The sequence below is a fragment of the Apodemus sylvaticus genome, chromosome 2 (assembly GCF_947179515.1).
Source record: "Apodemus sylvaticus chromosome 2, mApoSyl1.1, whole genome shotgun sequence".
NCBI classification, from domain to species: Eukaryota; Metazoa; Chordata; class Mammalia; order Rodentia; family Muridae; genus Apodemus; species Apodemus sylvaticus.
Genome location: NC_067473.1, coordinates 158,615,529 through 158,639,134, shown reverse-complemented (window position 1 = coordinate 158,639,134; position 23,606 = coordinate 158,615,529). Strand labels below are relative to the sequence as shown.

Genomic DNA, 23,606 nt, shown 5'->3' with positions numbered 1-23,606 from the left:
TGGGGATCAACCCTATGCAGTCACCAAACAGTCATGATTGCAGACATCAAGAAGTCCTTGATGACAGGAGTCTGTTACAGGTGTCTCCTGAGAGGCTCTGTATTTGTCCAGCAAATATGGATGTGGATACTCACACCAAACATTGACCTGAGCATAGGGACCTCAATGGAAGGTTATAGAAAGGAGTGGGAGGAGCTGAAGTCATTTGCTTCACCAAAGGAAGAATAGCAATATCAACCTAGCAGATTCCCCTGAGCTCCCATGGACTAAAGCATCAACCAAAGAGAACACATGGAGGGACACATGGCTCCAGCTGCATATGCAGTAGAGGATGGCATTGTATCAATGGGAGGAGAGGTCCTTAGTTTTGTGGAGGCATTCTCAGTGTAGGAGAATGATTGTTCAGTGAGTTGGGATTGGGTGAGTGGGTAGGAGAGCACACTCATAGAAGCAGGGGGAGGGGGGATGGTTTAGGGGGCTCTGAGGGGAAACAGGGAAAGGGGATAACATTTGAAATGCAAATACACAAAATGTTTAATTAAAAATATACAAATTTACATTAGACTTAATATAGCTAGCTGTGGCTTTTTCTTTTCCTTACAGAAATACTCTAAAATGACTCTGATGTTACATAATAATTAAGAGTCCAGCCCTTCTGCTCATAAACACTGAGCCCTTTGATGACTCCTTCAGATGACTGTTCATAACTTGAATATGTTTCCACTGGTTAGTCTCTCTTTACCTTGAGTCCTTGAGAAGTCTCAGCTCAGTGAGTGTATACACTCCATAGGTGTTTTAGATGACTTCACAATTGTTTTTAATTATATGTTTTCCTGTTGAGAAATAGGATTCCCAGGTGCCAAGTGAGAAGTTCCTGAGCCCTTAGGGACTCACAGTGATTCTGTGAAGGATACATAATCTAGGGCTAAGTAGGTGCAAAGCAGATTATACCTTTAGGAAATGAGGGAGTGTTTGGATACTGGTGGGCATGTATCAGGACAAAACAATGCTTTATAACCTTGATCTACATGGACCAGACAGACACATGTTTAACAGTTTGTTGATGTGCTCTCAGAGTTGATTAGTCCAAGATTCTCAACTGAACAGACATCTGGGTTTTAATAATTATTTATCAATGTTAGTATGAAATTGCTCATTACTTTCTCTCTCCTGGTTGTTCTCATTGTATTTCAGGAACAAATTTCTTGTTTCTCCTTAAGTACACTTTTTTCTCCTGGCTACTTTCAAGATGGAGATTTTGTTATTGGAGGATTCTTTTCCCTCAGAGTGACTGCTGGAGAGAGTAGACATTTGTTTGACCTTAATGATACAACATATATACCAGATATTGTTGTTGTGTAAGTGGCTTCTCTCTTTAAAAAAATATTGCTTCAAAATTTCATACATGTATAAAATATATATTGATCTCACCCACCTCTACTGCTTCCCCTCCAATGTCTCCTTTCTTCAAATTCATGGGAACTCTCTCTCTCTCTCTCTCTCTCTCTCTCTCTCTCTCTCTCTCTCTCTCTCTCTCTCTTTCTCTCTCTCTCTCAAATTTTAATCTACTGAGTTCATTTAGGCCTGTCAGTTCTTCAGAAGGATAGGACATCTTCTAGAGACTAGGCAAGCTACTAGGGCAAATCTATATCGACACTGACTCTCCCTTCCCCAGTAGCCACCAAATGCCAATAGCTACTCAGACATGACTGGCTCTGTGTGTGTCCCTCCCCTACTCATGCTGAATTCTCTTAAATATGTAAGAAGGCGTAAAAAGCACTTTGCAGTTGAAAACAACTTTCCTTTGTAGTTATTTGCTGTATTGTACTGAGAATATTTTATTTTTTCTATTTAAATTTACTTGACAATACTCTCAAATTATTGTGGTTGATCAAGCACTGTGCAGTTTCCTGAGGTTCATCCTATATTTGACAACCACCTGAAATGCTAAGTTTTAATGTTTGCTATTTCCCATATACTTACTTCTGCATTTTAATTTCTAAGACACAAATTGCACAGTAAAAATTGAAAATGTACATTTCAAAGTATGTGGTGATGCAAACCTTTAATCCCACAACTTGAGAAGCAGTGGCAGGTGGATCTCTGTGAGCCTGAGTTTAACCTAGTCTACATAGTGAGGTTAAATTTAACCTGGGATGAATAAACAAGACTCTGCCTCAAAATTCAAAGTCAAAAATTGTGAATTTGATAATAAGATTTACTATGAGTCTTCCTTTTTATGGCTATATTCTCCACATTTTAAATATAGAGTATTCTACTTGTTTCCTGGAATGTCATGTATATTTCTTATATGACTTCGATTGTTATAAATAAAATCCAGAGGTAGCACGGGAGAAATTTCAGGCAGAAAGGAGAATGAAGTAAAGGTTGTAATTATTTTTAAGTTAAAAATTAATATAAAAAACACAAAAATGATTTTTCAGATTTTTCCTCCTAGGGATCTAACTAAACATTATCAGCACATGTTGGCAATGATTTTTGCTATAGAAAAAATCAACAAGGACTCAAGAATTCTGTTCAATATGTCACTGGGATTCTATCTCTTCAATGTTGACTTTAATGAGAAGAGAGCCTTGGAAAGTTCTATAGCTTTGCTCTCAGGAGAGAGTCTCCCAATTCCGAACTACAACTGCAGGCCTGAGAAGACTGATAAACTGGTTGCAGTAATAGGAGGCATTTCAACAACAATGTCAACTTAGATCTCCCGAGTTTTAAGTCTCTACAACGTCCCACAGGTACATAAAGAATATTGGTTCTAAAGGGTAAAACATAGAAACATAATAATAAATGTTAATTAATACAGTTATTGTTTATTGATGAGGTATGGGACTGTTTAATAATTTGCTATTTTGTTATCATTTTAACTCTGAAGAATAATTTGTTCTTAAAATGAAATAATTTTTGTAAAATTAATTTAATTTCAAAACTTTTGAAATTGAAAAAAGTATAAATAAAAGTAATGACAGCCTGTATTCTTACCACTCCAATAAAGTATCCTTTTCCATTTACCATTGTTAATACTCTCTTTCTTTTGTATCCAGTTTTAGAGCATCAGAAAGCACTAAGACTATAACAATTCTATTCTCATATCTTCACAGTAACTACTATGGATAGACTGTATTCTATACATGTTTCCTTTCCTCTACCATGTTGACATTTTTGTTTGAGATTTTCTGTGTAGAATAACTAGTGCATTTAAATGAATCCTAGTATAAGCAAATCATTCCAACTTTACTGATGACAGATCATCCTTTCTTTCCATTTCATCTCTTCTCCAGCATAAGTGCTATATGTCTGTTCTCAACTATTTCTGTATGTGGGCATCCTCTGTATGCTGAGTCCCACATCTTTCTTTCTTGATTCATTTTTACATTTTCAGAGCACATCCTTGAGTTGAAGAAAATTTACAAAGGTTGTTCAATGGTAGTTTTTCATTTAACTTACTTGGATTGTAATTTTCAGCAAGTTTATTTGGTTATCTTTTTTTTCAGTTTTTCTTCCTCCACATTTTAAAGTTTTTCCACCAAATGTCTGTTTGCTAAGTTTTATTTAGATTCAGAATTGATTCTCTTATTGCATCTACCTGCTTATGTGAGCCCTGTTTGTGATTGTTTGTGAATATTGGTTACTCTATACAACAGAGTAACTCTTGCCATTTTCTTTTACTCTCTTTAGGTTCTAGAACTGGGGAATTATGGCCTCATGGAGGTGCCATAGTTGTTTGTTCCTTTTCTCTCTGAGTCTCCCTCTCCCCCTCTCTGTCTCTGTCTCTCTTTCTTTAGTGTGTGTGCCTGTGTGTTTATATGTGCATGAGTGTGTGCTTGTGTTTGACTATGTGTGTGTGTGTTTGTGTGTGTGTGTGTATGCATGCAAATGTGTGTGTGTGTGTATGAATGTATGTGTGTTTGTGTATGTGGCACATATGGTCTGTCAGGACTGTGTAGGTCAGCATGTCAGTACATCTGGATGGCAGACATTCTTCCTCCAACACTTTCTACATTGTTGCCTTGAATCAGGGTCTTTTACAGAACTGGAAGCTTGAGATTTTCAGCTGACTAGTCAGCAGGCTCTAGGCATTTACCTGTCTCTACCCTGCTATGTTAGGATACAAGTACATGCACAGCCATATCTGACTTGTTATGAGGATGCTGAGGATTCTAATGCTAGCCCTTATGCTTGCAGAATATGCACTTCCAATGCACAGAGCCTCCTCTTCTGCCTCACGATTAAATATATATCAGACTCCACAGTTATCATCTGATGTTGATTTCAGCTCCTAGTCAGCAAGACAGTGAACTAAACCCTCCCTTCATAAGCTGCCTGAGCCAAGCTTCCTCCAAACTAACTATTCAGTTTGTCCTCATTGTGACCTCCCATTTGACTGCTTTGTCCTCAGGCAGACTAATCCAAGTCTGTTCACTTTCCTGTAGACTCTCTAAGATGCTGTTACTCCACATTCTCAGCCCCCACAGTAGGTCAGTGTTAAATGATCAGTTCTCTCCTGAGAGGGCAGCCTGCCATAGACCTCTTGGTCATAGGGAGTGACAAACTATAGCTCTTCTGTGTTTTCAGTCCATCTCTCTTGAGGAACAGCCTCTTTTGGAGAACAACACCTAGATTGGAGGCCAAAAATAATCCTGGGCTTGTCCTGTCAACAGAACAACAGATCTCTCTACCATGGATCCTTACCTTATATTTTGGATGTGATTTATGGTTTAAAAGTAGTTCATTCAGATTTTTGGATATATGCTGAATTAACATATTATGTTAATTAATTATGTTTTATTAATTAATATTTATGTGACTCATGAACCAGTTATAAGTGTTTATTAATATAAAATGTATTTTTTAATGTGTCATGTATTTAAATTTCTTGCTTTTGTACATTTATTAAATATTGAATATATCTTTATGCTACTGTTTTCTTCCTCAAAGTATTCATGTTTATTTCATTTTATGATTTCTTGTTTTGTATTATATTTTCTTCTCCTCATCCACCTGTCTCTCCCAATTAATTAACATATATTGAGTGTCTATATTCAGTTTTCATGATTTTGCATCCAATAAGAGAAATGTTCCCTAAATGTCTAAACTCAGATGCATGGGGAAGTCAATGCATAGAACTGTGGTTTAGGGCATGACCTAGTGGGCATCAGATTTTAGGTCATTTTATTTAGGGAATTTGTATAGAAAGGAGATCAAGTTCCAATCTGAGCCATAGACATCAGGATATTCTGATACCAACAGTGTAGAGAGAGATAGAATATTCAGTAAGGGGATTCCATCCTGGGCGGCGGCGGCGGCGGCAGCAGTAGCTGGTCCAGCTGAAGGGCCATCAGCGGTGGAACCAAGGCAACACAGGGTCCAGTTAGGCCCTGCGCCCACGACCACTGACCTTCGCTGACCAGCCGGGCAGCAAGCAGCTGCGGTTCTGCGGAGCCTTTCACTGCACGGAAGCCACTTCAGAACTCGGCTTCCTGCCAGTCAGGAGAGACTCACCTCCATCTTGATTCCGGGCTCCAGAGATCGGACAGACTGAGGTACACAAACATAATCCTAGGCCCAACACCGCACGGGTCTGAGCCTGACGGGCGTTGGGCTGTTCGAGTGGCCATCGGGGCGCCAACCCAGCCAGGAGTTTCTTTTGCCCTGGCCGGCGCACGCGCCACCATTTTGCCTACAGGACACAGAGTGCTCGGGAGGGCAGAGACGGCTAACAAGCGTAGCCTGAGGCTAACAAAACGGGGGTCTAGGCCCCAAAAGGCACAGGACTGACCCCAAGAACTGGGCGGCTTGGTGGGCCATCTGTGTGTCAACCCGCCCAGGAGGTTATTAGCACAACAGACTCTCCCGGTGCTTTCGGGGAGCGCGGATGCGCACGCCCGCCATCTGGGTCACCTGGCAGACCCAATTAACAGTCATAGCCCTAGGGGAACTTTGCTCGGACCTTGGCCTCCCAGGCTTTTGCCTGGACTCAGGGCCTGGGCGACAAGGCTAACCTAGTGTGCGCCAGCACGGTTGGGGAAATCGGCTGCCCAGCGGAGTGAGCGGAACACAGGGGAGGTCACAGCAGTATACACCTTCGGAGCTCCCTGGGGGTGCACACGGGTTCCATCTGGTCCACAGACACAATCTGGGGCAAGGCCTCAGGCAGAAGCCCTCAGGTCAACTCTCTCCGCTTCAGATCAGCCTGGGTGGCCGCACCACATCTCCAGGTCCCTCAAGAGGCTAGTGGGGGCTTCCGGGCGGCCAGCTGGGAGAAGTCGGTGTGCTCCAATAAATCCTGCAGGCCCCAGTGGGAGCCTTCAGGTGCCTGCATCGGGATCTGAACAGCCTGGACAGCAGCACCCTGTCTACAGGCAGTGCAGGATGTAAGCTGTGCACCAGAGGCCAACGGGGAAGGGACAGCTTGCACTGGTGAGTCCAGCACTGACAAGACCAAGTAACACCAGTGAGAGCTAGATGGCAAAAGGCAATCACAGGAACGTCACTAACAGAAATCAAGGCAATATGGCAACATCTGAACCCAATTCTCCTCTACCAGCATGTCCTGGATACCCCATCACACCAGTAAAATAAGATTTGGATTTAAAATCACTGGTCATGATGCTGGTACAGGAACACATGAAGGACATACTTAAAGAAATTCAGGAGAAAATGGATCAAAAGTTAGAAGCCCTTGCAAGGGAAACACAAAAATCATTGAAAGAAATCCAGGAGAATACAAAAGCCAACAAGGAGGAAATGCAAAAAACACTTAAAGAAATACAGGAGAACTTTGGTCAACAGGTTGAGGTCATGAAAGACGAAACACAAAAATCTCTTAAAGAAATACAGGAGAACTTTGGTCAACAGGCTGAGGACATGAAAGAAAAAACACAAAAATCTCTTAAAGAATTACAGGAAAGCACAAACAAGCAAGTGAAGGAGCTAAGCAACACCATCCAGGATCTAAAATCAGAAGTAGAAACAACTAAGAAAACTCAAAAGGAGACAACTTTGGAGATAGAAAGCCTTGGGAAGAAATCAGGGGACAGAGATGCAAATATCAACAACAGAATACAAGAAATAGAAGAAAGAATCTCAGATGCTGAAGATTCCATAGAAACCTTGGACTCAACAGTTAAAGAAAATGCAAAATGCAAAAAACTTGTAACCCAAAATATCCAGGAAATCCAGGACACAATGAGAAGACCAAACCTAAGGATTATAGGCATAGATGAGAGTGAAGATTTACAACTTAAAGGGCCAGCAAATATCTTCAATAAAATTATGGAAGAAAACTTCCCTAACCTAAAGAGAGAGATGCCCATGAATATACAAGAAGCCTACAGAACTCCAAACAGACTGGACCAGAACAGAAATACTTCCCGTCACATAGTAATCAAAACACCAAATGTTCTAAACAAAGAAAGAATATTAAAGGCAGTAAGAGAAAAAGGCCAAGTAACATATAAAGGAAGACCTATCAGAATCACAGCAGACTTTTCACCTGAGACTATGAAGGCTAGAAGGTCCTGGGCAGATCTCATGCAGACTCTAAGAGAACACAAATGCCAACCAAAACTACTATATCCAGCAAAACTCTCAATCACCATAGATGGAGAAACTAAGATATTTCACGACAAAACCAAGTTTACCCAATATCTATCCACAAACCCAGCCCTAAAAAGGATAATAGGAGGACAACACCAATACAAGGAGGGAAACTTCACCCAGAAAAAAGCAAGATAGTAACCTTTCATCAAACCCAAAAGAAGTTAAGCAATCAAATTTAAAAAATAACGTCAAAAATGATAGGAAGTAACAATGACTATTCCTTAATATCTCTTAACATCAATGGACTCAATGCCCCAATAAAAAGACACAGACTAACTGACTGGATACGTAAACAGGACCCTACATTTTGCTGCTTACAGGAAACACACCTCAGGGTCAAAGACAAACACTACCTTAGAGTAAAAGGCTGGAAGACAATTTTACAAGCAAATGGTCTCAGGAAACAAGCTGGAGTAGCCATTTTAATATCAGATAAAATTGACTTTCAACCCAAAGTCATCAAAAGAGACTCTTAGGGACACTTCTTGCTGGTCAAAGGAAAAATACAACAAGAAGAACTCTCAATCCTGAACATCTATGCTCCAAATGCAAGGGCACCCTCTTTCATAAAAGAAACTTTATTAAAACTCAAAGCACACATTGCACCTAACACAATAATTGTGGGTGACTTCAACACTGCACTTTCCTCAATGGACCGATCAGGAAAACAGAAACTAAACATGGACACAATGAAACTAATTGAAGCTTTGGACCAATTAGATTTAACTGATATATATAGAACATTCTATCCTAAAACAAAAGAATATACCTTTTTTTCAGCACCTCATGGTACCTTCTCCAAAATCGACCATATAATTGGTCACAAGACAGACCTCAACAAATATAAGAAAATCGAACTAATCCCATGCCTCCTATCTGATCACTATGGAATAAAAGTGGTCTTCAATAGCAACAGAAACAATAGAAAACCCACATAAACGTGGAAATTGAACAATACTCTACTCAATGATACCTTGGTCAAGGAAGAAATAAAGAAAGAAATTAAAGGCTTTTTAGAACACAATGAAAATGAAAACACAACATACCCAAATCTATGGGACACAATGAAAGCAGTGCTAAGAGGAAAACTCATAGCCCTGAGTGCGTCCAAAAAGAAAATGGAGAGAGCATACATTACCAGCTTAATGACACACCTGAAAGCCCTGGAACAAAAAGAAGCTATTTCACCCAGGAGGAGTAGAAGGCAGGAAATCATCAAACTCATGGCCGAAATCAATCAAGTAGAAACAAAGAGAACCATACAAAAAAATCAACAAAACCAGGAGCTGGTTCTTTGAGAAAATCAACAAGATAGATAAACCCTTAGCCAGACTGACCAAAGGGCACAGAGAAAGTATCCAAATTAACAAACTTAGAAATGAAAAGGGAGACATAACAACGGAAACTGAGGAAATCCAAAAAATCATCAGATCCTACTACAAGAGACTGTACTCAACACAACTGGAGAATCTGGAGGAAATGGACAATTTCCTTGACAGATACCAACTACCAAAATTAAATCAGGACCAACTAGACCATCTGAACAGTCCCATAAAGCCTAAAGAAATAGAAGGAGTCATAGAAAGTCTTCCAACCAAAAAAAGCACAGGACCAGATGGTTTCAGTGCAGAATTCTACCAGACCTTCAAAGAAGAGTTAACACCAATACTCTTCAAACTATTCCACAAAATAGAAACAGAAGGAACACTACCCAATTCCTTCTACGAAGCCACAATTACGCTGATACTAAAGCCACACAAAGATCCAACAAAGAAAGAGAACTTCAGACCAATTTCCCTTATGAACATCGATGCAAAAATACTCAATAAAATTCTTGCCAACCGAATCCAAGAACACATCAAAACGATCATCCACCATGATCAAGTAGGCTTTATCCCGGGAATGCAGGGTTGGTTCAATATATGGAAATCCATCAATACAATCCACTACATAAACAAACTCAAAGAACAAAACCACATGGTCATTTCATTGGATGCTGAAAAAGCATTTGACAAAATTCAGCATCCTTTCATGCTTAAAGTCTTGGAGAGAACAGGAATTCAAGGCCCATACCTAAACATAGTAAAAGCAATATACAGCAAACCGGTAGCCAGCATCAAACTAAATGGAGAGAAACTTGAAGCAATCCCACTGAAATCAGGGACCAGACAAGGCTGCCCCCTCTCTCCTTATCTTTTCAATATTGTACTTGAGGTACTAGCTCGGGCAATTAGACAACATAAGGAGGTCAAAGGGATACAAATTGGAACGGAGGAAGTCAAACTATCATTATTTGCAGACGACATGATAGTCTACCTAAGTGACCCAAAAAACTCCACTAGAGAGCTCCTACAGCTGATAAACAACTTCAGCAAAGTGACAGGTTATAAAATCAACTCAAGCAAATCAGTGGCCTTCCTATACTCAAAGGATAAGCAGGCTGAGAAAGAAATTAGGGAAATGACCCCCTTCACAATAGCCACAAACAATATAAAGTATCTTGGGGTGACTCTTACCAAACATGTGAAAGATCTGTATGACAAGAACTTCAAGACTCTGAAGAAGGAAATGGAAGAAGACCTCAAAAAATGGGAAAACCTCCCATGCTCATGGATCGGTAGAATCAATATAGTTAAAATGGCCATTTTGCCTAAAGCACTATACAGATTCAATGCAATACCCATCAAAATCCCAACTCAATTCTTCACAGAGTTAGAAAGAGCAATTATCAAATTCATCTGGAACAACAAAAAACCCAGGATAGCTAAAACTATTCTCAGCAACAAAAGAAAATCTGGGGGAATCAGTAGCCCTGACCTCAAGCAATACTACAGAGCAATAGTGTTAAAAACTGCATGGTATTGGTACAGTGACAGGCAGGAGGATCAATGGAACAGGATTGAAGATCCAGAAATGAACCCACACACCTATGGCCACTTGATCCTTGAGTGAAAAGAGGCTGAAAACATCCAATGGAAAAAAGATAGCCTTTTCAACAAATGGTGCTGGTTCAACTGGAGGTCAGCATGCAGAAGAATGCGAATTGATCCATCCTTGTCTCCTTGTACTAAGCTCAAATCCAAATGGATCAAGGACCTCCACATAAAGCCAGACACTCTGAAGCTAATAGAAAAGAAACTGGGGAAGACCCTTGAGGACATCGGTACAGGGAGAAAGTTTCTGAACGGAACACCAATAGCATATGCTCTAAGAGCAAGAATTGACAAATGGGACCTCATAAGGTTACAGAGTTTCTGTAAGGCAAAGGACACCATCAAGAGGACAGATCGGCAACCAACAAATTGGGAAAAGATCTTCACCAATCCTACATCAGATAGAGGGCTAATATCCAATATATATAAAGAACTCAAGAAGTTAGACTCCAGAAAACCGAAAAACCCTATTAAAAAATGGGGTACAGAGTTAAACAAAGAATTCTCACCTGAAGAACTTCGGATGGTAGAGAAGCATCTTAAAAAATGCTCAACTTCATTAGTCATTAGGGAAATGCAAATCAAAACAACCCTAAGATTTCATCTTACACCAGTCAGAATGGCTAAGATTAAAAATTCAGGAGACAGCAGGTGTTGGAGAGGGTGTGGAGAAAGAGGAACACTCCTCCACTGCTGGTGGGTTTGCAAATTGGTATAACCACTCTGGAAATCAGTCTGGCGGTTCCTCCGAAAACTGGACACCTCACTTCCAGAAGATCCTGCTATACCACTCCTGGGCATATACCCAGAGGATTCCCCACCATGTAATAAGGATACATGCTCTACTATGTTCATAGCAGCCCTATTTATAATTGCCAGATGCTGGAAAGAACTCAGGTATCCCTCAACAGAAGAGTGGATGCAAAAAATGTGGTATATCTACCCAATGGAGTACTATTCAGCCATTAGAAACAATGAATTCATGAAATTCTTAGGCAAATGGATGGAGCTAGAGAACATCATACTAAGTGAGGTAACCCAGACTCAAAAGGTGAATCATGGTATGCACTCACTAATAAGTGGTTATTAACCTAGAAAACTGGAATACCCAAAACATAATCCACACATCAAATGAGATACAAGAAGAAAGCAGGAGTGGTCCCTGGTTCTGGAAAGACTCAGTGAAACAGTATTTGGCAAAACCAGAACGGGGAACTGGGAAGGGGTGGGAGGGAGGACAGGGGAAGAGAAGGGGGCTTACGGGACTTTCAGGGAGTGGGGGGGCTAGAAAAGGGGAAATCATTTGAAATGTAAATAAATTATATCGAATAAAAAAATAACAATAAAAAAAAAGAAATGAGCCTATTAAAATTCGGTTTAAAAAAAAAAAAAGAATATTCAGTAAGGCAGACTGATGGTGTTGGCCAAACCTTGGAAATATGTTCCTTAACTAAAAGAATCCTGGAACTCATTAAAGAGCACATATTTAGGAAAAGGATTGCTTCAGGCCAATATTAGATTCAGTGAAGTAAATTTTTATAATTGGTCATTTGATATAGCAGATTAGGTAAATAATGATCTAGCCCACCCCCCATCTTCCAGGGGATTTGATAAAGTTCATAGTAATGACAGTGTAGACAACTCAACTGAAGTGTTTTGGTAAGAAGGATAGTATTGAGATGTGGGTGAACAGAGTGTCCTCTTAACAGAGAATTTACAATAAGCATTGAGGTAGATAGTCAGCTTTGTATGTTAAGCAAACTTATTTTAGGTTAGTTAACTACAGATTAAAAAATACATAACACATAGGCACTTCACTACCGGATTTTACAAATGCTCCATAAATTCCTAATTATTAGTTAGTTAAGGATTTGTGACATCAAGTAAAAGGGCTTTAATGTTAATGTTTCTCCACTCCCATTATCAGGAAGATGAACGTTTTGGTATGCTAAGTTAGAGAGTTGCAAATTCTCATGTTTGACTTGTATTACCTGAACTGAGATCAGTTGATAGACACTCTGTAGTGCTGTTTGTTATGTTCTATAAAAGTACAAAGAAAAGATACATTTCATATACAATGTAAGAAGTTAGTGACATAGGTAACAAATTGGCATTTCTTAGCAAAGTTATTTCTCTGTTTAATGTCTCCTAGGATAAATAAACAGAAAAAGTAAACCAAATCATTTGAGAATAAACCTAATTGTCTTAAGTAGTAATTTTCTTTCTGTTCAGATCAGCTATGCTCCTTTTGACCCTAGTCTTGGGACCAGAGTCCAGGTCCAGTCTCCTTACCAGTTTCCTATACACACTGCAGCTCTGTACCAGGGAATTACTCAACTACTGCTATACTTCACTTGGGTCTGAGTTGGCCTTGTCGTCCCAGATGATATGATGGGAGAACTCTTCCTTAGGGACATCACAGAGGAGATGAAGAGCCATGGACTTTGTGTTGCATTTGCAGAAAAGGGTCCACCATTTCCTTCTCATGGCGCACTAGACTGGCACCTTTTAATGGAAAGAGTCATATTTACATGTGTTGTCATTGTGTTTGGTGACACTCATGATTTTCTGATGCTTGCCCCTCTCATCATTTGCTGTGCTGCTTTTGGTAATGTTTGAATCACAAATTCTGATTGGTATATCACCCCATTAGCCCTTGAAAAAGATGCAGTTTATACATATTTTGGTGGAGGATTATCATTTTCTCTTCACATGGATGAAATTCTGGGATTCAAGGATTTTCTCAGAAGTGTTCAACCTAGAAAACACTCTCATGATATCTTTATCCAGTATGTGTGGTCGATCTTATTTGAATGCCCAATTTTCTATCAGCACAGAGTCAGAGAACTAAGTCAATGTGAGCGAAATGGCAGGCTGAGCACACGACCTCTGCATGTTTGGGATATGAATACCTCACCCTTGAGCTACAAAGTCAATGCAGCTGTGTATGCCATTGCCCAGGCACTTCATGAAGAACTGTCACTCAGAGTGGAAGGAGGCTCACTGGACAAAAGTGTACTCCAGGCTCCACTCCCATGGAAGGTAGTAATAGCTGTTCTTGAATTTTCCTAGAGTATTGATCCCTGGCTTGTAAGTTCAGCACTTTGATTCATGATCTGTCATAGTTAGTATTAGAAAAATACTTCTTATGTTAGCATGATTCTTTCTGCTACTATCTTTTTCTCAAAGTATTCATGTTTATTCTGGTGCATAAAGTAGCTTAAGGAAATAGAGTTAGAAAAAATTACATCATAGGGTTTAAAGTTGAGCTAACAATTCTATTAGAAAACAATATGTGCATGATGTTGAGAAAACAGTTTTCAAGTTTAAGCAAATTCATACAGTAATATTTATGTTATTTAATTTTTACTTGTTTTTATTACTGTTTTTAATGTTCTATGAAGTAATCATAGCACATATCACTAGAGACTTATGCAAGTACAAATATGGCATATTTTAAGGATTTTAGGTATATTTGATGCCAATAGCTTGTTTTGTTTTGATAAACAGATCCTAAAGGAACACATATATTATATGAAGCTAGACAATATCATCCATGACTGTTCTCCAGCCTATGTGAGGCTGAGGCAGAAGGATCATGTGTTCGAAACCAGCCTGGGCTGTACAGGCTCCCCTTGGTTGCAAGATGATGTCTCTCTGATGAAAACTGGACTAGGCACTGCTCTATGACTAAAGCAGAATATTCTTAGGAATCTATTCTTTGACTTGTTGCTGTTGTGGTGGTCTATTGTACTTGGTTTTACCTTAGGTCTCTTATCACCCAGCTTCTTGTTCCTGGCTATCCAGGCAGTATATTTCATGGGTTGCCTCTCAAGGCTTAAGTCTTAAGTTAGACCAGTCATTGCTTGGTCCCTCCCTCCAATTCTGAGCAGTCATTGCCCCAGAACATCAGGAAAGATTGTGAGTCCAAGGTTTGGTGAATGAGTTGGTGTCCCAGGTGCTCCACTGCAAGCATTGCCTGGTTACAAAAGATGGGCAGTTCAGGTTCCATATCCTCCATTACTAAGTTTTCGCTATGGTTACAATCATCGGTTTTAGGAAATTCCATTTCACTAGGTTTTGACATTGTCTCTAGATGCTCCACTATTCCATGTCTCCCTTTGTCTCTCTGTCCATACCCTCTTTCTCTGTGTCTCCCTCCCCAAAGTTTTTTCCTTCTTGCTCCCATCTCCACACAGCCTATCGTCTAACCACAAAATCTATTCTCTCTTCAATTTTGGGGAGATCCATGTTACATGTCCACCCCTTACTCACAGAAACCTTCTTGTTAGTTACCTTCTCTGGAATAGTACTCCATTATGTAAATGTACTATGCTTTCTTTATCCACTCTTGCCTTGAGAAGCATCTATTTTGCTTCCAGTTTCCAACTATTTTAAATAAAGCCACTATGAACTAATTGAGCAAGTGTCCTTGTGGTAAGATATAGTGTCCTTTTGGTATATGCTCAGGAGTGGTATAGGTGGGTCTTGAGGTATATTGATTCCCAATTTTCTGAGGATCCATCATAATTATTTCTATAGTGGCTGTACAAGTTTGCACTCTCTTCATCAATGCAAGAGTGTTCCCCTTGCTCCATTTCATTGCAGTCATGAGTTGTTACTTGTGTCACTGATCTTAGCCATTTTGACATGTGTACAAAAAGTTTTGATTTTCCATTTTCCGAATGGATAAGGATGTCACATATTATTTTTAAATGTTTCTTACCCCTTAGAAATATTTTTATTGAAAATTCTGTTTAACTCCATACCTAATTTTAAAAATTAGATTGGTGCTTTGTTGAGGCCTTGTGTCTTCAGTTATTTATTTATTTTGTGTAGCATATCTCTGTCAGATTTAGAGTTGGTAAAAAAAAAATCCTTTTCCATGCTGTTGACTGCCATTGTCCGATTGATGTTTTCCTTTTCCTTGAAGAAGCTTTTTGGTGTCATGAGGTCCTATTTACTCATTGTCCTATCAGTGTTCTGTTTAGGAAATTGTCTCCTGTGCTAGTATATGTAAAATTAAATAAGTAAATAAAAATTAGCAGCACATTCCACACTGCCTTCGACAAAGCTCTAGGTTCTCAAATGAAAGACACACACTCAACCTTTATCATTTAATATGCCTTAAACAATTCAATACTTGGGCTAATTCCAAATCTCTGTTTGGCTAATCCACCTCCCTGTGATAATCCCAAGTTATCATTTATTATGTTTTTGTGTTTTACCTTATGTGCTCTGGATCCAGTTGGGCAGCTCTCTTGAGCTGCAATTTCTACACTCCTACATGGCAGTTCTGTCTCCCTCTCCTTAACCTTCTTAGACATTACATCTCTTCTTCTCTACCTCTCCTGGCATTGTGGATCTCCTTCTCCTTCAGCCCTGACCCTAGTCAGGGAATTCTAAAGGTCTCAACTCTGTCGTCCTTGATTAGACATTGCCTGTCAGCATCTTTATTTACCAATGAGAAGCAACTGAGGGGAGGTTCCCAGAAGCCATTTGCATGTAGATATTCTTGTGTAAACAGTTTTTTTGGGGAATGTAATTAGCATTTATAATACAGGGAGTTATAAATATGTTCAAGGCTATTCCCTACTTTTTCTTCCATCAAGGGCAAGTTCCCAGAAGCTATGTAAAGTACATGATTCTCATATAAAGAGTTCTTGTGGAACATAATTAGCATTTATAATTGTACTGACTGGTTTTGTCTGTCAACTTGACACAGGTTGGAGTTATCACGGAGAAAGCAGCTTCAGTTAGGGAAGTGCCTCCATGAGATCCAGCTGTGGGGCATTTTCTCAATTAGTGATCAAGGGAGGAGGGCCCCTTGTGGGGGGTACTACCTCTGGGCTGGTATTCTTGGGTTCTATAAGATAGCAGGCTGAACAAACCAGGGGAAGCAAGCCAGTAAGGAACATCCCTCCATGGCCTCTGCATCAGCTCCTGCTTCCTGATTTGCTTGAGTTCCAGTCCTGACTTCCTTTTGTTATGAACAGCAATGCAGGAGTGTAAGCTAAATAAACCCTTTCCTCCCCAACTTGCTTCTTGGTCATGATGTTTGTGCAGGAATAGAAACCCTGAATAAGACAAATTGGTACCAGCATAGTGGGGTATTCCTGTGACAACCTGACCATGTTTTGGAGAGGACTATGGAAGGACTTTGGAACTTTGGGCTAGATGATCCATTCTGTGTTAAGAGCTCTGTGGAATGTTCTGTAGGAGCTTGGAAGATAATGTTGAGATCAGTGCAGAAGATGGAGGCCTGGCTTGTGAAATTTCAGAGGGAAGATTAAAGAATCTTACAGTTGCTATGTTTTGATTGTGAAGATTCTGTGGTTTTGATTAGCTGGGGCTGAAGAATTATCTGTGAGTAACAAGATACCAGAACCACTAAAGCAAACCTTTGTGTTACTGAGACTATTGATGCTGGTTAGCTGGAGCTAAGCAATTCGTGGTGATTAAGAAGAGGCCAGCATCACTGAGGAGAAATCTTCTGGGAAGTGTTTTCTGAGAGCACAGAGAGTATGTTCCAAAGATAGCCACAGTTGTATTTTGTGCTGTGGCTGGACTTAGTACTGTGTAAGAGTCACCCAGATGGTACTGGTTTTGAAGGCATGAAGGGGTCATGAAGAGCAGCTGAGGCTCTTGGCACAGTGAGAGGCCACGGAAGGATATTGTTGAAGGTGCAGCCTCAGTTGCAATTGACTGCCCAAAACTTGAAGGGGTCATGCATAGGAGCAGAGGCTTATCACCATGAAGAGAGCCTATGAGAGGCTATTGGTGAAGCCTAACTACAGTGGAAGATAGCAGTATTTTGGAGATGCCAGTACCATGAGATGACCACCAAGAACAGCAGCAGCAGTGGAGTATAGGCAGCTGAAGCCTAGAAGACAAGTTGTGTGCTACAAAGGGCAGCGATGGAGAAATGACCCAAGCCCTTGGAGAAGCCCGGAAGATCATGAGTTGGACCCCAGACATTGAACCATTGGAATTTGAGTTTTGCTTTTGGTTGTGACTCTGCCCTGATATGTTTCCCTCTTGAAGGAAGAATGTATTTTAGTGGAGCCCACAGTTAAGAGGCTTGGAATATTTAAAAAGACTTTGAATTTTAATGATATTGGATATTTTAAAGTGATTGAACTTTTAATATGTAAAGACGGTGGGCCTTTTAAAGTAATTTAGATCTTGTGCATGAATAAGAGAGTAAGGGTTGAGGCTTAATAGTGATGTGTTTGTGTGTCAAGTTGACAAGGGGTCAATTGTACTGGCTGGTTTTGTGTGTCAACTTGACACATGTTGGAGTTACCACAGAGAAAGGAGCTTCAGTTGGGGAAGTGCCTCCATGAGATCCATCTGTGGGGCATTTTCTCAATTAGTGATCAATGGGGGAGAATACCACCTCTGGGCTGGTATTCCTGGGTTCTATAAGAGAGCAAGCTTAGCAAGCTAGGGGAAGCAAGCCAGTAAGCAACATCCCTCCATGGCTTCTGCATCAGCTCCTGCTTCCTGACCTGCTTGAGTTCCAGTCCTGACTTCCTTTTGTGATGAACAGCAATGCAGAAGTGTAAGCTGAATAAACCCTTTCCTTCCCAACTTGCTTCTTGGTCATGATGTTTGTGCAGGAATAGAAACCCTGACTAAGACAATAATACAAGCAGTTATAAATATTTTCAAGGCTAGTCACTATTTTCCTCTCATCAAGTTCATTGTACAATCAAGTCTGTTTTAATGTTGTGATTGTCATTTTGGCTTGAGATTTGTACAGGGCTATATGGTCTAGTAGCATTCTTCAACATGAAGATATCCAGTTAGATCAGCACCATTTTTGAAGATGCTTTCTTTTTTCTATTGTGTATTTATGGCTCTTTTATAAAAACTAAGGTGTCCATATATGTGTGGATTTAGGTCTGGATCTTCAGTTTGATTCCATTTGTCAACATGTCTGTTTTTTATGAGAATACTTTGTCACTTTTATTACTATAGCACTGAGGTACACTTTAAAATTAGAGATAGGTTTACCTCTGGAAGCTTTACTGTTTATTATGTTAATTCTACGGATCCATGAGCATGGGAGATCTTTCCATCTTTTGATATGTTCCTTTTAATTCTTCAAAGACTTAAACTTTTTTTATACTAGTCTTTTGCTTCTTTGATTTGGCTACCACAAAATACTTTTTTTTGTGATTATTGTGAAGAGTATTGTTTTCCTGTAGTTTTTTTTTTTTCCTCAGTCTGTTATTTGTATATAGGAAGGCTACTGGTTATTTCTTTGAGGTAGTCTCATATTCAGGCACATCATTGAAAGCTATCACCAGCCATATGAGTTCCCTGGAAGAATTTTGGGGTTTGCTTATGTATACTATCATTTTAAAGACAATGATACTTTGATTGTCTTTTCTTGTTTGCATCTTTTGATCTCTTTCAGCTAACTTCTGTGTAAGGTCCAATTTGTTTATAACATCTCTTAGCTCCAGTGTTTATTGAGCATTTGTCTGGTTGACTCATCTATTGGTGAGAATGGAGTATTATAATCTCCCACAATCAACATGTGAGATAGATGTGTGATGTGAGATTTACTGGTGTTTCTTTAACAGACTTGCGTATAGATGTTTGCGGCATAGATGTTAAGAATTGAGATGTCATCTTGGTGGATTTGTCCTTTGATGAATATGAATGTTCTTTCCCATCTCTTTTGATTAATTTTCATTTGAAATCTATTTTGTCAGGTGTTAGAATATCTGCTTTACCTTCACTTTTAAGTCCATTTGCTTAGAAACCCTTTCCCCAACGCTTTAGACTGAGGTAACAACTCTCTTTGATTTTGAGATATGTTTCATGTATGCTTTTGAAGGCTTGATCCTGTTTTCAGATCTATTCTGTTTGCCTGTGTCTTTTTATTGAGGAATTGAGTCCATTGATATTGAGAGATATCAATGACAATTTTTTATTGGGTGCTGGAAGTGGTGGTACGTGCGCGTGCGTGGGCGAGTGCGCGCGTGCGTGCGTGCGTGCATGTGTGTGTGTGTGTGTGTGTGTGTATTTTCCTTTTTATTCTACAAATGTTATTTATTTCCTCTGTTTTCATGGATGCAGTTTACCTCCTAGGGTTGGCATTTTCATTTTAGTTACATCTGTAGTGATTTGTGGATAGATATTATTTAAGTTTGACTTTATCGTGGAATATCTTGTTTTTTGTTCATCAATGGTGATTGAAAGTTTTGCTGGGTATAGTGATCTCAGCATCTGTGGTATCTTAGAGTCTACAATGCAATTGCCTAGACCTTTCTGGCTTTTACTGTCTCAACTGAGATGTTTGAACAATTTGAATGGGTCTCCCTGTATATGTTACTTGGCCTTTTCCCCTTAAAACATTTTTTATTCTTTCTATGTTCTATATGTTTAGATGTTTAGTGTTCTGATTATTACATAGCAAAGTGATTTTATTTTCTTACCCAGTCTATTTGGTGTTCTGTATACCTCTTGTACCCTTATAGGTATTTTTTTAGGAGTTGGGAAATTTTTCTTTTTTGGAGTGTATAAAATATGGGCCTGTGAGCAGGATCTTCTTGTTTTATTCATATTATCCCTATTTTTATTTCTATCAAACTTGTTCTTTCCCAATATCCTATATTTCCTGGATGTTTTGTGTCAGAGACTGACTCTCCCTGTGGATTTGATGCTAAATAGCAAACAGTCAAGTCTTGGCAGCTTTTTTGTTTGTATGAAAGTAGTGTTTTACTCCAGTTGGTTTGGATACACGCATTCAGTGAACTTACCTTACATTCACGATTGAGCTTTAAAACAATGAATATCATGTGAGAATTTTCTTTTGGGGGAAATTGACCCCATTTTTCACCTCTTTATCTAACTTCTTTAGATTCAATTGAATATTTTCCTTTTGACTTTTTCCCTAAGAATATCAGTTATACTTAAAAATTTCTGATCATTTTCTAATATGTTCAAGACATACTTAAGAATACTGATTGACAGCAATACTGACACATTTGGCAATCCTTTCCTTCCTCTGTCCTATTTGTTGTAACAGTGCTGTCAAACATTTCATTTATTAAATGTGTAGCCCTGTGGTATTCCATTCACTTTGTGGTTTTGAGCCAATAATAGCCTACTAGAAAGATAAAGAAAAGGAAATGCTCAATTTAACTGTGTTATCTGCTTCTTTGCTATTCTTGTCTCTATGTCAGGTTAATTTTCTAGTTTACACAATTTTGATTTTCTTTAACATATAGTCAAGGCTGAAATATGAACAAAACTTTACTCTTGCATACTTTTTATGTCAGAATGTAATCACTTTCCCTTCATTTTAAGAGGAGAATTTTGTTGATTCTATCTTCGAAGTAAATCATCCGCCTCTCAAAGGAAGGGATATTTTTCACTTTTTTTTCAGAGAATTTTTTTTCCTTTTTAAAAACTTAAATAATAAGGTTTGATATAGTTGTATTTATGTCCACCCTATATGGTCTATTAAAATAATGTGTTCTTTGACAGCAACATACAAGCATACAAGTAGATTATGCCTTCTCTTCACACCCATTTCCCTTGCTCCCTTATCTCTCCATCCTCACAGATCCTCCAGTCTCTCAGCATGTTTCTATCCTATATTCATGTCTTTTTTTTTCATGACCCACTGGATTTATTACCCACAGGGCCTTCCATATGGGCATGAGTATGCAGCTATGTAATTAGGCAGAAGGAATTCAAAAGTGTTGGTATTTCTGACAACCATAACTTCCTCTTCTTTAGAGTCCTTTTGTTTCTAACATTACTTATGTGAGGGACTGGACTCCATAAACTCCTTCCTCATCTGTGATTATATAGTTTTATGTGCTCGATCTAGTTCTGTTGCTATGCAGGCAATCTTAGCTGCCATAAGCTCGTGAGTGCCATGACCATTTCACACCTAAAACAGCATTTTATGGATCTAGAGCTTCAGCACTTCAGGAGCACGCAGTGTCTGATTCGTGCATTCTCTCCATGCTCTCTTTCACAAAGTTTCCCGTGCTTTGGGAATACTCACATGGCTGTCCTATTTCAATATGAGCACTCAATAGTCATTTTTTTTCCTCAAGTACTGATATTCTCGGCATAGAAAAGATTCTCTGATAAAATGTGACAATAGCACTAATCTATATATGTACATGTTCAGGAGGAAATTCAACAATGTGTCTGCTTAGCTAAACAGAAGTAGTAAGCATACACTTAGGACTTCTGAGCTCCTCTGGCATGAATATGTTTGCAGTAACAGGGGTAAGTCCCTCTTGTAAGGATATCCTCAAATAAAAATCAGTAAGTAGTTGTTTATTACCATAATAATTGTGCCAGTATTTCTCTGATATGCACAGTCAGTACTATAGAATGCAAGGTCCACTGTTGGGAAAGGCCTCTGCTTACATTACTTTCCCAGCAGCTTGCAGTTCAGCTTCTGCTGGAGTGAAATGTTCCAGACAGACAGACAAGCAGAACAGACAACAGGGAGAAAGGTTTCACCATAGGTCCAGCCTTACTGTTGTATCCTTCTGGCATGGTGTGTGGTGTCTTCAACAATTGGGTCTTACTATCTAGCTCTTATGTGTAATCAAAGGCAATGACCACAACCTGCACAGTCTTGGGGCCTTTTGGTGGCTTCTTTCTGCCACAAGGATATTTTATGTATAATAAACTGTAATGCTTCTGTTCAAATTCTTTTTAAACTATATTTTTCTTTCTAAATAGATTAAGTTGTGGCTATATATGTAACTTCTTCATATATCTTCAGTTCTGTTAACTTACCCCACTGTATTCTCTCTGACTCTTGTCCTTTGCAGCTCTCCATCACATGATTCTCTACATTTTTATACAACGTGCGTTCTACTTTCCCCTCCTCCCTAATTTACAACAATCATAATTTAAAATCTGTAATTTTTATTTTATTAGAAATTTCTGAAGTAAATTATAGCTGTGATAAAATTATTTTTCTGAAAAGCTATTATGCAAACATTTAAGACATCTTATTCATCTTGTTCTTAATTTTCACAATTTTTCAAATCATAATTTCTGAGAAAAGTTCAGAAATCAAATCTGAATAGTTGTATAGAGGTGGCAAATAGCATTTGACTATGCTAATGTTTATAGGTTTACATGTACTAGCCTTAGGATAAATGTTTGATAAATGAAACAAAAATCAAAACTATAGGAACATATAGTGAGTGGAAGAGAGAGCAGTTATAGTAACCAGTTTTATTTGCATCTCAGTGAGTTTTACTGCAATTCTGACAGTTATTTTCTCCTTTTAGCTCCATCCATTCTTGCAAAAGGGCCAATTTGGAAGAAGCATCAATGAGAACACTGTAAACAAGGAGGTTTCAGCAACCAAGTTTGACATCTATAATTACCAGTCTCTGCAGAGTGGTACCAAACCTCAAGTGAAAGTTGGCGAGTTTGTGTTTGAATCTCACAGTGTTCAGCATCTTTCGCTAAATGATGAACTCATAACTTGGGGTGAGCACCACAATCTGGTGAGTAACTTTAAAGTTAGCACTGTGTGCTGTGCTCAGCATGATATTCCCAAGAAAACAGAGTTAAGGGTTAAGGTTTAAGTGCTATTAGGCTGAGAGGAAGAAGCAGAAAGTGGCTATTCCAAGTCTTTATATTTGCTTTTAGGTTGTTATAACTTTATTTTTTTGATATATTCTTTATTTACAAGTCATTTTCCCTTTCCTGGATCGCCCTTGTTATAGCTTTTAAGTTAAAAAAAAAAACAAAAAAAAAAAACCTTCTACGTGAAAAGGAAAAAACCTCATATATAAAATGTTAAACAAGAGAGAAGTACAGCACAAAGAGATTATAAAGGTAAAACAGTGTTTCATTCTATCAGCTCGTTATAAGTTCAAAGAAACAGTTTCATATGGACTGACTTTTACACAGTGAAAACCTGTGACTTATTTCTTGAATCTAACATACACTAAATGTTTTTATATTGATCATAAATTTCTTCTAATCCTGTTTTTATTTTTAATATCCTGATTTATTTTATTTAAGCAAAATTAATCCAGGACA

General features: G+C 38.8%; 1 pseudogene; it reads left to right on the top strand.

The window, feature by feature from the left end:
* The first annotated feature begins 1,143 nt into the window (after window positions 1-1,143).
* Window positions 1,144-23,606, top strand: part of LOC127677647 (vomeronasal type-2 receptor 26-like) — a 35,915-nt pseudogene continuing 13,452 nt past the window's right edge.